Consider the following 15223-nt stretch of genomic DNA (forward strand, 5'->3'; position numbering starts at 1 on the left):
TAGGATTGGAAAATCAGAAAAGATGTAAGGATAAGTGTTACTCTTCAAGGTAAAGAGTGGGGACATTCATGAGGCATTAAACAGTGGCTCTTATCAGATCAAGTCCTGCCTTATTTACCTTAATTCTTACTGAACACAATGGCATATTGGTAGCACAGTTCAGTGATGACAATCAGCGTTTACAGTCTGGGACTAGAGACTATTTTAGAACTTCTGGCTCAGATGTGCATTCTAGACATATTCTGACCCTTTGCCAGAAAGTAACTCTGTGTGAGTCATTTTCTTCCTCTCCTCTGACTTTCAAATGTTGTAAAGCCTATGGAATGGAAAACCTGGATGTGTACATAGGAAGGAAGCATAGTATATCAGTACAAAATCAAGATAATGGAGAACATTTACTGCTTATAAGTCATGTTAAAGCTGCAGTCTAGATATCCCTTTAGAAAAAACTCTTTTCACAGATTAGTGGAATTTCTGAAAGGTTTCTCTAGAGTTTCACAAACTAAGAATGCACACAGGAAAAATTGTATCCCCAAGCTAAAAATGTGGCTCTAGAAAGTAATACAGCTGACCATGCTGCCTTCCGATTTGAATTTTCTGGTTCTGGTTTGAATGAAAGTGTTGAGCTGTTTAAATAGCATGGTCTGCAAGGTTCCTGTGATGGATGTACATTTCATTGCTTGATTAAGCAAATTGTATTGCAAATACATTCCTTTTATCTTCCACTCCTTTTTTCTTGCAGTTCACTCATTCCCAAAACACTAGATTGGTTGCAATGTTCCTCTTGCTTTAAATACTAAAAAGTGTATATTATAGCTGTATATAGAAAATATATATATATACTTTTCCCTTGTCTTGGCTGATGGCCATATCCAGGGTCATCTGTTCTGGCCCATACTCAGTTCACTTTCTAGAATCAGAGAGATTAGATCTTTGCCTACAATTCATACTGCTCTCATTAATTTGTTGATTAATTAGTTGACGGTTTGTTATATTAATAATTAATGAATAAGCAACTGATGGGTTGAGCAAGCCCAGACCAGATTTCTGCAATGTGTAGTATACATAGTGTTTTCCAGTGTGAGATTTCCATGGCTATTGCCTCTCCCATGCAGAACCATAATACTTTAAAGTGTGCTAGTTCTGTTGCATCAGAATGAAGAAATGGTAAGGACTGCTCCAAAGCACTGAAAAATAATTCCCCTTTAGCTGCTATATTTTATTTTTTATTTCCTTCCCTTGAATAAGGGAAATTGTTTATGTTTTTCTGTTTCTTTCTGTAATTCAGATTTCCAGATAGAAATGCAAACTATTACTTCACCAAGAAAATAGGAAAATGGCACGGTACTTATGTTTTAAAGATATTTGCTCAGCAACTGTAATAATCCTTTGAAAGCTTGAAATAAATTATCTTTTCTAGCTTATCTTCCATTATAAATAATTACTGTTTTTTTCAGTACTGTTCAAAATGTTCTCATAGCATTTAAAAGAAAAAATGTTTAAAAGTAGTCCTCTGGTATCCATGTTTGTGTCTATGCATGCCATGATAGAGTTTTTGCCTCAATATAAGAAGCATAGAGTTAAATGAATCTGGAATTTCTCCTATACAAACTGCGTGATGAGAGTCTTGCACACCATGTTACATAAACTGAAGTTGGAGGTTCCTTGAGTTCAACTGCTAAATTTATTTCTTATTCTTGTTTAATGTAAACCAGGGTTTGCAAAATGTAATGCACTGCTGCTTGGTGGCACAGATCTGTGTACAAAGTCTATGGTTTGCATTGTAAGTCTTGTTGGATTAATTCAAACAAAACTGCTATTAAAGCCAATGTGACCTATGACGAAACTTGTCAGGATCCAGCCCTTCCACCTATCTGTATTTACAGCATTCTTTCAGTCACACTTGTAAATAGGATAAGAATAATTTGTTCTGTCTGAGCAAAAGCTGTTTATTTCGAAAACTACTGTCTCTAGAGCTCCAAGGTTTATTTTTTGCTCTGAGAGAGTCACTGGAGTATTTTTTGTCATCTTGCTTTGTTTTTTTTTTTCCTGGGATTTGTTGGTTGGTGTTTTTTTGGGTGGGGGAGGTATTGATCAGCTCAATGCTGAATGATTTTTTTAAGCTTCCTACCTATTAAAACTGCAGCACAGATACTTAAGAAGTAATCAGTTGCAGTACTCCTCAACAGAAGCATACCGCATTAGACGCTTGCAAGAAATGTCATGATACTACTTGAAGCTGTTACACTGTAAGTTCTGTATTTAACATTGATATTCACAGCAATTAATCAAACATCTTATTTACTACATGACCATTTCCATGAATTTTAAATGTAAGAATGCTATTGATTTTAAGTTGCCATGTCATGTGTTCTTTTCACATCTGGTTCTAAAAAAGTAAATTAACATCCCAACATTACTAAGGTAGTGAATGTATCAGTCCTAATGAAAATCCTATTGATCAAAATGTATCGATAAGATAAATCTGGGAATTTGTAAATCAAAAAAGAAAGTGAAAAATTAAGATTGACTGTCTGTTCATTCCTTAATGCAAAAAATCTCCACACAACAAATTACCTTGCAAAAAGCTCATAAAACTCCAGATCTATCACACACTAGGACAATATTTTGGTCCTTGTTATTGAAAAGCAAACCTTTGCATTGTTAATCACGAAAATGAGCTGCCTTTGAGAGCTATTCAGACTGTACCAGCTACATTTTCAAAATACATATTCAGGACATACTTGACATGGTGTAAGGCCTAGACTTCTAATAGGCTTTTTTGGTTCTAGTTAAGGTAATAAAAGATTTAGATAAATTAGAATGGAGCCTTCTGAAATTTGTATAGAGTTTAGATTTTGAACAAAATTATTCTGATTCTTTCAAGCCTCACACAGTTCTTAAAATATTTAACAAGCAAGGAAACAAACACATTTCAGTCTTCACATTGATGAGTTAGGCTTGGTTTACAAAATTGATTTAAAGGAAAGGAAGTTCCATAAGTAGATTCTGTCACAAGTTTTCAAAATGATATATATTAAACTACAGATAATACAGACACTGATGAATACTTTTGCTGCAATAGTAATTAAAAATGACTTTGAATATGACATTCTGGAAATATTCTTGGTTTTGATCTCAATTATTTTCTTACATCAGATTTTTAAAAATCAAGCAAATTTTATTAACAAACAGAAATGTAAATTCATCTCATCAGCTGAGAAAGAAAGCGAAGCACAAAGCTTTTATGTCACTGTTAACAGTCTTGTGAAACAACAACAGAACTAATTGTTGGGTGGGTTTTTTTGTAATGAAATGTGAAAAAAATGCATCTGGCAAACTGAAGGATAAAGCTGATATAGATAAAGTGTGGTGAAGACTAAAGTTATTTCTTTATAAAAACTATTCAGTCATTCTGCATTCAAATTACTGGTAATAATTTTGATATTTAATTATATATTAAATGTTGCATATAAAACATTAAAAAACCCCACTGTCATTCATATCAATCTGTTTAATTGTAGCATTAATATTCATATGCCCTCTGAATATTTCTCCAGAACTATGTATGTGAAAAAATTGTATCACTGTATCTGAATATCGATTAGGAAGATAAAATCTGGTGTAGCTTGATTTCACAATGATAAGTGCTTAGAAAAGTGTTATAAAAAGCCAAAGCAGGTTTTTGTACTACTGAATTCGTCTTGCATGGAGAATGAAAATCTTCATTAAAATAACTTTGAATAGGATTGTTTTCTTCAGGAAAAACAAAGTTTGTATGAACTTTGAGAAATTACACGTGATTCTTTCACCATTCCACAGTCTGTTATTTTAACTAATTAGATTTAACTAATTAGATGATTAGGATAACAAGATGAAAGAAAAAAGGGTGAAAGAAATGGAAATCTAATGTGTTGAATATGTGAAAGAGTCAAAGTTTTGGAAAACTGGAAAGATATTGGGGGAAATTTTGATATATATTAGAGAAGCAAAATGTAAATAGTGTCTTAGTGACATGAAAAAGAAGCTTGGCATTAGAAAGCTGTGTACAGATCAGCCCTAAAGAAAGAGAGTTACCTAGGATTTTAGAAGAAATTAAGCAGAGTTCCTTGGAGACAGGTCACTGGAAATAAGAAAGGCATGATCTTAAGTTGTACAGGAAACGAAGAAACTGATGAAAGTGGCATTGAATATCAGACTTTCTCCAGAAGATGTGGTAAAATTAGGTGCACAAGAACCAGGTGAAACATAGCAAATGAGAATTGTAACACATGAAGAGAGCGAGATGGGAGTGAGAAGGCAGAGACTGGGACAAGCATGAAAATTCAGAGGTTTTCTTGACAATTACTGTATTGAAAACAGAAATTCTGATTCTTGGGGCTTCAAAGTCTGGTTTAATTTTGCCAATGAATTTCTAAATTTTCAACATCTTTCACAAACAAAACAAACTCTTAAATAGGAAAGGTATTAGGGTACTAGGAAAAAAAAAGAGAAAGAAAAAAGAAAAAAAAAAAAGACAGACCCTCCAGCCCAATAGCTAGCAGTTATGTTTTTCTTCCATTTCTGGCACTTTATTTTTCTTTGAAACTGGGAAAGGTTCCCACAAAATGGATACATTTCTAGGGGAAAAGAAATATTTTCAAATACATATTGCCATTTTCCCCTCCCCAACCCCAGCCAGTTCTTTTATTCTTCTTTCTGTTTTCTTTTCTAAATAGAATATATGTCTGGAGTCTATTTAATGTAATTTTCAAACCATGAGTAAGGGAGAAAGAAGGAAAAATCTACAAAAGAAGAATCTTGCACATTTTCCCTGTCTGTATTAGCAAATTTACTAGATAGAACTTAGGAAGTCCAATTATTAACTAGGTTCTATAAAATCATAACAAATGCAACAATATGATTTTCCTCCTGTGAACCCGAATCCTTAGCTTTATGCTACATGGTCTGATCACTAGGAAAATATCTGTTGGTAGATCTTCACAGACAATTGTTTTTTATATTGTATTTACTATCTCTTCCAGGAATTTGTGTTCCTAATAGTCTAACCACAAATATTTTGTGACAATCTCCTACCCAGAACCCAAGAATAATTGAAGTTGTGACTCTTTATGTATACATATGTATCTGAAAGCATGGGTGCTTCCAGTTTCTCATCTTTAATTTTGGAGTATGAGCCACAAGTCACCTGTGTCATTTAATTCCATTGATTTACAATTATCTATCAGTTGTTTCTACTCCAATGCTCCCAAAGTCACATTTGACCTATCTACATATCCGTCAGTCATATCCCAGACTCAGCCCTCTGTCTTACATCTCATTATTATGTTTTGTTTTACTAAGGATTGCTACAGTCTTCCTTATGTATAGGTCAAGGTCACATCTCTAACACATTTTCTGCAGTCACTGGATCATGGATTATGATTCAGCCAGCCAAGATCATCCTGCACACAATAGAAATAATAAGAAAATTTAAATCTTATGAGATCCAATTATATGAAAATGTATTTATGGGATTATGCTTAAAGTGTCCTCTGGAATTCAGCGAATTTTTTATAATTTTTTTTCTATGGAAAGTTAAATGACATGCCTTAAGATTTCATCATTAATTAGGGATTGATGAAATGTCTTTTTTAGGTAACTCTTATCTACTGGGTGACATTTTTGACTATGCAAAACCTCAGTATGCACATCAGGTAAACAAATAATATTGAGCAAGGAGCTTTACAATGAAAAGTTAGAATTTAATTTTAAAAAAAGTCCCCAAATAAACAGTAAAGACATAATAAACAGAAGCAGGGCATAAGTAACTAAAGAACAAAGGAAATATTTTTAAAGTTCTGTCCAATGAGTTAAAAGAACATCTAATGTTCAGGTTCTCTCTCTATATATGATAATGAAAGATTAATTACGAAAATTTTGGTTTTGACTCCAAAAAGGAGTCAGATTCATGTAGAAATTTCACACTTACCTTCCCTGTCTGGTATGTGAAATGATGGCAGAAACCTGAACTGGATTTTACACTCAGCATTTTAGATCTTGGTAGAATCTTAGTGCAGATAATGCTTAAGGTCCCTACAACTGCAGTGAAAATGATTGAATATAAAACTGATTTGCATAAATGTTCAATAATTATCTTTAATTCCAGGCATCCAAGACTAGAAAAGGAAAAAAAAATTATGGCCTTTCCTCTTCTGTCAAAGGTCATGAATTAGTTCACAAATGTTAATAGGTTTTCCTTCTGATAGGGCATCTGTTAACACCAGCTATGTAAAAGTATGAAAAAATGCACCTAAGTATGTTGAAGGGTTTTCTTCATTAGAAAAGTGATCACGTAAAATAAAACTTTTTCCTTACATAACTCATTGGGTGCAGCCACATACTTTAGTGAATATGTTGGCAGATTGGGGAGGCACTCTGGCAAGTGTCTGGGATGCTTGTCTTGCTTGTGCACCATCAGTAAAAATTAATGAAGTTCTGACTGCTGAAACTTTATGTTTGGTGATATGTGAGCTAGTAAAATCCCAGACTGGATTTGCAGAGCTCAATGTTAGCAAGCACATCTGCTTGGGCTTGTAAACGGTGAAGATTTAACCTGGAAGTCAAGGATAAATGAACATACAAACTCAGTATGCCAACGTACAATGCAAGATTTCATAGAAGGAATAGGAATTACACATATTTAATAAGCTGTCACCACAAAATGGAAATTACAGAAGCCTGAATCTTGTAAGACCTATTTACTTTTGATTTTAAGTATCCATGGAGTATAACCTTCCTTAAACTAACTTCAGCTGATGCGATCTAGCAGGTAAAACACAACTACCATTTTCTTCTGAAACAGAAATTAAGAAGAAATGCAGCAAAAAAATAGTCATATAATTATAGAACCATAGAATATCCTCAGATGGAAAGGACTCATGAAGATCATTGAGTCCAACTCCTAACTCCACACAGGGCAAACTAAAAGTTAAATCATATATCCAGGAGCATTGTCCAGCTGTTTATTGAACAATGACAGGATTGGTGCCAAGACCACTTCCCTGGGAACCTTCTTCCAGTGCTTGACTACCCAGTCAGTGAAGAACCTTTTCCTAATATCCATTCTGAACTTTCCCTGATGCAACTTCAAGCTGTTGCTTCATGTCCTGTCATGGCACACCAGAGAGAAGAGATTGGCTTCTTCCTCTCCCCCCACCATCATGAGGAAGTTCTAGACAGTGAGGAGGTCACCCCTCAGTCTCCTCTAAGCTGAACAAACCTCGTATCCTCAGCCACTCCTCGTAAGTCATGCTCTCTAGTCCTTTCACCACTTTTGTTGACCTCCTTTGGACACATTCGAATATTTTTATATCTTACTTATATGGTGAAGCCCCAAACTGCACACAGTACTCAAGATGAGGCTGTACCAATGCTGAGTACAGTGGCACAATCATTTCCTTTGGCTGGTCATGGTTAGTTATACTGTGCTTAACGCACCCCAGGAGAAGTCTGGCCCGTTTGGCCTTCAAGGCATACTGCTGTCTCATGTTGATCTCACCATCAACCAAACCCCCCAGATGCCTTTCTGCAGGGCTGCACTCCCAGTTTTTGTCCCCTGGGCTGTACATTTAGGATTACACCTCCCAGGTGCAGAATCTGGCCTATGTCCTTCTGAAGTTTCACATGGCTGGTGATTGCCCAGTGCTCTAGTCTATCAAGACTTCTCTGTAAGGCCTCTCCTGCCCTCAAGGGAATCAACAGCTCCTCTAAAGTTCATATTGTTGGCAAACTTAGTGTGCACTCAACTCTCGTGTCCAAGTCATTCGTAAACACGCTGAAGAGAACTGGACCTAAAATTGAGCCCTGGGGAACACAACTAGCGGCTGGCCACCAGCCTGATGTAACCCCTTCTACTCTCTGAGCCCAACCCCACAGCCTATTTTTGTGTACATGCCTAGCTGTATGCTGGACGTTTTGTCCAGAAGCATACTGTGAGAGAAGTTATCAAAAGCTTTGCAAAAAAACCAACAAAACCAAACAAACCCAGAACACATTCACTGCCTTGCTTTTGTCCACTAACCTTGTGAAAGAAGGATGTTGTGTTCGTAAGGCATGAGTTTCCCTTCATGAACCCATCTTGGCTACGGCCAATGACTGCACTGTCTTCCAGGTGCTTTTCAATTAACTCCTGGAATAATCTGCTCCATAATTTTGCCAGGCACCAAAGTGAGACTGACAGGCCTATAACTGCCAGGGTTTTCTTGCTTGCCCTTCTTGAAAATCAGAATAACATTTGCTAGCTTCCAGTTAAGGGGCACCTCTCCAGATTCCCAAGACCTTTGGTAAATGAGGAAGTCTTCCATGAGGAAGTCTCACAATAACATCATGCAATGTTTTAGGACCCTGGGATGATTCCCATTGGTGCCCATCGATTTCAGTGCATTCAGCTGCAGCAGCAAAGCCCATACCAGCTCAAAGTCAAGTGGAAGCTTGTCAGGCCCCCATGGCTGTCCTCTAGCCTATGGCGCCAGGGGTCCCAGAGCCCATCATTCTGGTTAAAGGCAGAGGCAAAGATGGCATTCATAGAATCACAGACTCATAAAACGGTTTGTGTTGGAAGGGACCTTAAAGATCACCTGGTTCCAACTCCCCTGCCATGGGCAGGGTCACCTTTCACTAGACCAGGTTGCTCAAAGCCCCATCCAACCTGGCCTTGAACACTTCCAGGGGTGGGGGGTCCACAACTTCTTGGGGCAACCCAAGGTGCTGTCTCACCACCCTCACAGTAAAAATGTCTTCCTAAAGGATCTATTCTAAATTTACCTTTCTTTAGTTTAAATCCATTACCCCTTGCCCTAAGGCTGCATGCCATTGTAAAAAGTCCCTCTCCATCTTTCTTGCGGGCCGCCTTTAGGTACTGGAAGGCCGCTATAAGGTCTCCCAGAGCCTTCTCTTCTCCAGGCTGAACAACCCCAACTCGCTCGGCATGTCTTCATAGGAGAGGTACTCCAGTCCTCTGATCATCTTTATGGCCCTCCTCTGGACTTGTTCCAACAGGTCCATGTTCTTTTTATCTTGGGGGCTCCAGAGCTGAATGCAGTGCTCCAGGCGATGTGTCACAAGAGCAAAGTATAGAGGGAGAATCACCTCCCTCGACACGCTGGCCATGCTTCTTTTGTGGCATCCCAGCATTCAGTTGGCTTTCTGGGCTGTAAGTGCACACTGTCAGGCAATGTTGAGCTGCTTTTTCACCAGAATGCCCAAGTCCTTCTCCCAAGGGCTGCTCTCAATCCATTCTCCACCCAGCCTGTATCGATACTGGGGGCTGCCCCAACGCAGGTGCAGAACCTTGCACTTTGACCTTGTTGAACTTCATGAGGTTCACACAGGGCCATCTTTCAAGCCTGTCAAGGTCCCTCTGGATGGCATCCCTTCCCTTCACTGCCCATGTCACTCAATTCCACTGCCCATGTCACAGACAAAGATGTTGAACAGCATTGGACTCAGCATGGATCCCTGAGGAACCCTTCTCATCAGTGGTCTCCACTTGGACATTAAGCTTTGACCACAACTCTTTGAGTGTGACCATAGAGCAATTCCTTACCCACTGAGTGGTCCACCCATCACATCTTTGTCTCTCGATTTTAGAGACAAGGATGTTATGAGGGATGGTGTCAAAAGCTTTGCACAAGTCCAGGTAGATGACGTCAGTTGCTCTTCCCTGATCTGTCCATGCTGTAATCTCGTCATAGAAAGCCACCAGATTTGTCAGGTACAACTTGCTCTTAGTGAAGCCATGTTAGCTGTCACTAATCACCTCCTTATTTTCTGCATGTCTTAGCATAGTTTCCAGGAGGATCCGCTACACAATCCTGCCAGGCACCGAGGTGAGACTGGCCAGCCTGTAGTTTTCCGGGTTTTCCACACTTCCCTTTTTTAAAATGGGGGTTACATTTCTGTTTCATCTTCATCCCTATTTGTGACTAACCTCATCAAGTAACAGGGTAATGTCTTCTTCAGTCCTCCTTTTGCTGTTAACAGTCTTGAAAGTGTCTGATTTCTTATCCACCACAGTACTGGCCAGCTTCAACTCCAGTTGAGCCATATGAATTTTCTGCCTACAGTGGTGAACAGCATCTCTGTAGTCCTCCTGTGCAGCCTGACCTTGCTTCCAAAGCCCATATGTTTTCTTTTGTCTCCTAAATTCCAGAAGAACACCCCTGTTCAGTCAGGCTGGCCTTCTGCCCCACTTGCCTGATCTCCAACACATTGGAATTGCCAGTTTATGTGTTCTTTCTTAAAAGACGGCCTTTGAAAAGTCACCGGCTTTTACGGAACCCAAGACCCTCAAAAGCAAATTCCCAGGTGACCATATTTAAAAGTTCCTTGAGCAGCCTAAAACCTGCTTTTCCAAAACCCATGGTAGTAGCTCTTCTGACAGTTTTTCCTCACATTGCCGAAGACTTGAAACTCTGCAATTTCTTGTTCACTGTGGCCAAGACAACCACTAATCATGACATCACCCACAACCATCCCTGTGTACAAACAACAGATCTAGGGGGCCACTTTTTGTAGTCAGCTCCATTAGTACCTGTATCACAAAGCAACCTTCATTGTCCTTCAAGAATTTCCTGGACCTGATTGTGTTTGCTGTTAATATCTGGGGAGCTGAAGTTGCCCGTAAGAACAAGGCCAACTGGTCTAGATATTTCCCTTAATCCCTTACAGAGTAATGCATGGGTACCACCATCCTGTTTGAGTGATCTATAGTAGACTGCCACAGCAACATCCACTTCTTCAGATTTTTTTCTAACCCATACCCAGAGGCTCTCACCCATGCCATCGCCAGCTGCAGAAGCTGTACAGTCCAACTCCTTTACATACAGTGCTACCCCCCTGCCTCACCTGCCCTGCCTGAAGAGCCTACAGCCATCCATCACAGCACTTCAGTCACAACAGTCTTCCCACCAAGTCTGACTTATGTCAAAGATATCTGTGTGCGTTAGTGTGCAAACATTCCAGATGTGCTCCAGAGTACCATATATCATGGTGCAGCATGAAAGCCCTTGGTAGGACACTGTCTGTCAAAGATTTTCATGCCATCACACAGGTTATCAGTGGTAAGCCTAACTTTATCCCTTTTCCCGCTTCAAACCTTGTTTAATGCTCTCTCAATCAGCCCCACCAACTTGTGAGCAAAAATATTTTTCTCCCATCGACAAAGGTGAATCCTGTCAAGGCCTTGGAAGGACTCATGTCACATAAACTATCCCGTACTAAAAAAAAGAGAATTCTGCTGAAGACACTAGCCTGGGAGCCAGGTATTGATAAGATGGGTGTGCCAGTTTCTTTTGATGTCAATCCCTGCACCTGGGAGGATAGGGGAGAATACTACCTGCACTCCTGATCCCTTTGTCAGTCTCCCCAGGGCCCTGAAGTCTTTTGATCACCCTCGGACTTTTCATTGCAACCTCATTTGTACCCACATGAAAAAGCAATAGTGCATAATAATCTGAGGGCCGTACCAGGCTAGGAAGTTTCTGGTAACGTATTTAACTCAAGCCTCAGGGAGGCAGCAAACTCCCCTAAAAGGCACATCTGGCCAGCAGACTGAGCCATCTCTTTCACCTTAGAAGGGAATCACCTATGTCAGTAACTCACTGTTTTTCTTCATGGTGATGAAGAAAACTCTTCATGATGAAAAGGATAGGCTAACCTGACCATGGTGACTCCTCTAGCATAGATGGATTGTGATTGACTTCACCATGTCCCCGGCCTTCCAGTTCTGTAGTCTCATATCTGTTAAGTAAGAGCACCTTGGCAGACAAGGTAGACAAGGATGAATTTCCCCATTGCCCTGAGCAGGGATTTGTTTCCATTCATCTCTATCCTTCAAGTCATTGCCTTCTGCCTGGCAGAGGTAGGGTACAGGATCCCCCTTGTCATTTGTTATGCCTAGCTGACATTTCTGTTCTGGTGAGGGTTGAATATGGTTCCAGTAGCCAATCTGCTACTCAGACTCCCAGATGTTCTTCAACCTGTCCACTTCCTCCTGAAGCTGAGCAGTTCTTCTGCCTAGGTGCATCTTCCACATGCATTCTTGCTACTTCCCTCAAACATCAGTAGAAACCTTGGAAACACCCTGCAGCTGGAGACCCAAATGGCTACATGTTCCCTTTGGAAGTCTGTCTGCACAGCTGTATTTGTCCCAGTGGGTGCTAATACCACAGGGGACATAGAGGACATAGCTTTCTGTTGAGTGGCCGCTGTTGCTTGAGTTCCTGGGGAGGGGCAGATTATGACTGATGGGGAGGGTCTGTGGCAGTCCAAAGCTGCAGTCCTACAGCATCTTGGTGTCCTTAAGCAGCTGCTGTCGTCCTTGCTGCTGCCTGGCCCCTTTCCACACAGGGTCTAAGGGTGTTGGGGACCAAGATGCCCCCTTAGACATCCCCTGGGTACCTCACAAGCTTTACAGTCCTCTTAGCACACAGTAACAGCTGCTGCTGCTAGCATCAGCCTTCCATGTTTTCAAAGAAATATCTTCTTGTTCATTTTAAGAGTTTATTTTAGCTTGGTTGTCTAAGAAAATGAGTCATGCCACCTCATAGTCTTTCTGTCCCTCTACCATTCACCTCACATGCTATTTTATTATTAAGCACCTGTGCAGCTGTGAACAACAAGCATCTCTATCATCCAGCTAGAGAGAGGGTGGCACCAGATTAAGGTATTTTCATTTTTGAGGCTGAGAAGCTTAAGGGACACACCTTATGGGAGCATATGGGAAACAGCAGGACATACACAGGAGCACAGAAAGGGAGATCAGGGAAGGTAGATGTGAATTTGGAGGTGAAGGAGATATAGATGACTCTCTCTCTCTATATATATATATATATATAGGGAAAAACTGCATATATTGCAGTAAAAGGACTATATCGCAGAATTGGAATTCCTGGGCTGGAGTATCTAAGGAATCTATAGGAAACCAGAGTCCATTAATATGCACTTCCAGAGCAATTTGCAAAATAATGTATTTTGTTAGATATCTCCCTTCCTTTCTTCCCACTGCAGTGATTATGTGCACAGCATCTCAGTTTCCCTGTTTACTCGTGTAGAGCATAGGTTACTTTGTACACTTGCCTATTAACTTCTCAGTGCAAACTGGTGCCATTATATTCCTAATGGCTATTACATTCTCTGATAGAAATGTTGCTTATATTGCTCATGTATAGTCAGTCTGTGTCCAGGCAGCGAGAGCCTATGTGCATAAATGAAAATGTTCTTAGTAAGCATTTAATAAGCTAGAAAGGCAGCCAGCAGATGCAGCATTTTGCAGAGCAGTTTGCACAGAAGGGTATGAAGAAGAGGACACCAAAGGAGGCCTCAACTGAAAATGTGGCACCAAGTGGCTGATGCAACCTTACAAGTCCCAGGCTGCAGGGAGTGCCTGGGACAGATGCAACTCTGTCTGCAGGAGGTGTGCTGTCTTGGAGGATCTGTGCTGCCAAGTGGGGGTGCTACGTGAGGAAGTCAGTAGGCTGTGCTGCATCAAAGAGGATGAGAGAGAGATAGAAAGGATCTTTTCTGAAACTCAGTAACTTGAAATGTCTCAGACCCCATGTGCAAAACAGAACCAGGCAGTTTCTACCCCACTACAAAGGTAAGTGAAATTTCTGGAGAAGGGAAAGGATGGAAGATGGCAATTTCTGGCATCAAGAATAGGGCTTCTTCCCCATCCAAAAGCATATACTTGCGAAATACATTCATTATCCTGTTAGCTGAAGGGAAGCCAGAAGTGTCTACAAGCAAAAGGTGTGGCCCATCTAACCCCAAACCATGTAAAACTATCAGGAAGAAATGTTGAACAATCATAATGGGTGAATCCCTGTGGCAGGGGATAAAGGTACCTATTTGTCAGTGTGACCAACCATCTAGAGAGGTTTGCTGCCTGCCTGGGGCCCAGTATCTGGGGTGTTGTAAAGGGACTGCCAAAGCTTATCGGGCCCTCTGACTACTGTCCCCTGCTCTTGTTCCACGTGGGCACAAATAATACTGCCTGGGAAACCTAGACAGCATCAAAAGTGACTACAAATCTCTGAAGCCCATAGTCAACTGAATGTGAGCTCAGGTGGTGTTCTCAATCCTCCTGGTGAGGGTAAAGGGCATGAGGAAAAGGCACTAATGGAACAAATTAAAATTGGCTGTGGAACTGGTGTTGGTGGCAGGGTTTTGGCTTCTATGACCATCAGACCCCTTTTTCAGACCAGTGTCTGCTTGGGAAAGATGTGAACTGTCTTAGCAGAGCAAAACTATTTTTGCCAAGAGGATGGCTGACCCCATTAGAAGGTCTTTAAACTAGGAGTGACGGGGAGGAAAAGGGCAACTAGCAGTCCTCTGAGGGAGTAGTAGGATTGCTGACCAAAGGGCATGGGGTGGGTGGTGGGAAGGGATCACAAAGCCAGTGAGGTGGGGCTTCAGTGGAGTCACCTCCAGCACCTGCATGTCAGTAAGGATTTGCCTACAAGGCACCACTGTGACTAAATCCCCCAGACCCTGTCCAGGACCCCAACATGATTGGGGTGCCACTCAAATGCCTGTATACTAATGTATGCAGCAAGTGCAATAAACATGATGAGTCAGATATATGCATGCAGTTGCAGGACTCTGATCTTGCTGGGCTCATGGACACATGGTGGGATGGCTCCCATGACTGGAGTGTTGCAATGGAAGCATATAGGCTCTTTAGGAAGGACAGGAAAAGAAGACAAGGGCAAGTTGCCCTTTATGTGACAGAGCAACTGGAATGCATGGAGCTCTGTCTGGGGATGGATGGGAAGCTGACAGAGAGCTTGTGGGTTAGGATTAAAGGGAGGACAGGCAATGGTGACACTATAATGGGTGTCTGCTATAGGCCACCTGACCAGGAAGTACTAGTGGATGAGGCCCTCCACAGACAGATAGGAACAGCCTTATGTTTACAGGCCCTTATCCTCATGGGGGACTTAACCACCCCATATCTGCTGGAGGGACAAACAGAAGACCATAAGCAATGCAGATGGTTCCTGGAATGCATTGATGATAACTTCCTCCTCAAAGTGATTGAGAAGCCAACAAGGAGAGCTGCTCAGCAGATCCTCACACTCACCAGCAAGGAGGGCTTCCTGGAGGATGTGAGGATAAAAGGCAGTTTTGGCTGCAGTGACCATAAGGTGGTAGAAATCAGGATTCTGAGGGCAGGAAAGAA

Source organism: Falco cherrug, chromosome Z (assembly GCF_023634085.1).
Source record: "Falco cherrug isolate bFalChe1 chromosome Z, bFalChe1.pri, whole genome shotgun sequence".
Classification (NCBI taxonomy): Eukaryota; Metazoa; Chordata; class Aves; order Falconiformes; family Falconidae; genus Falco; species Falco cherrug.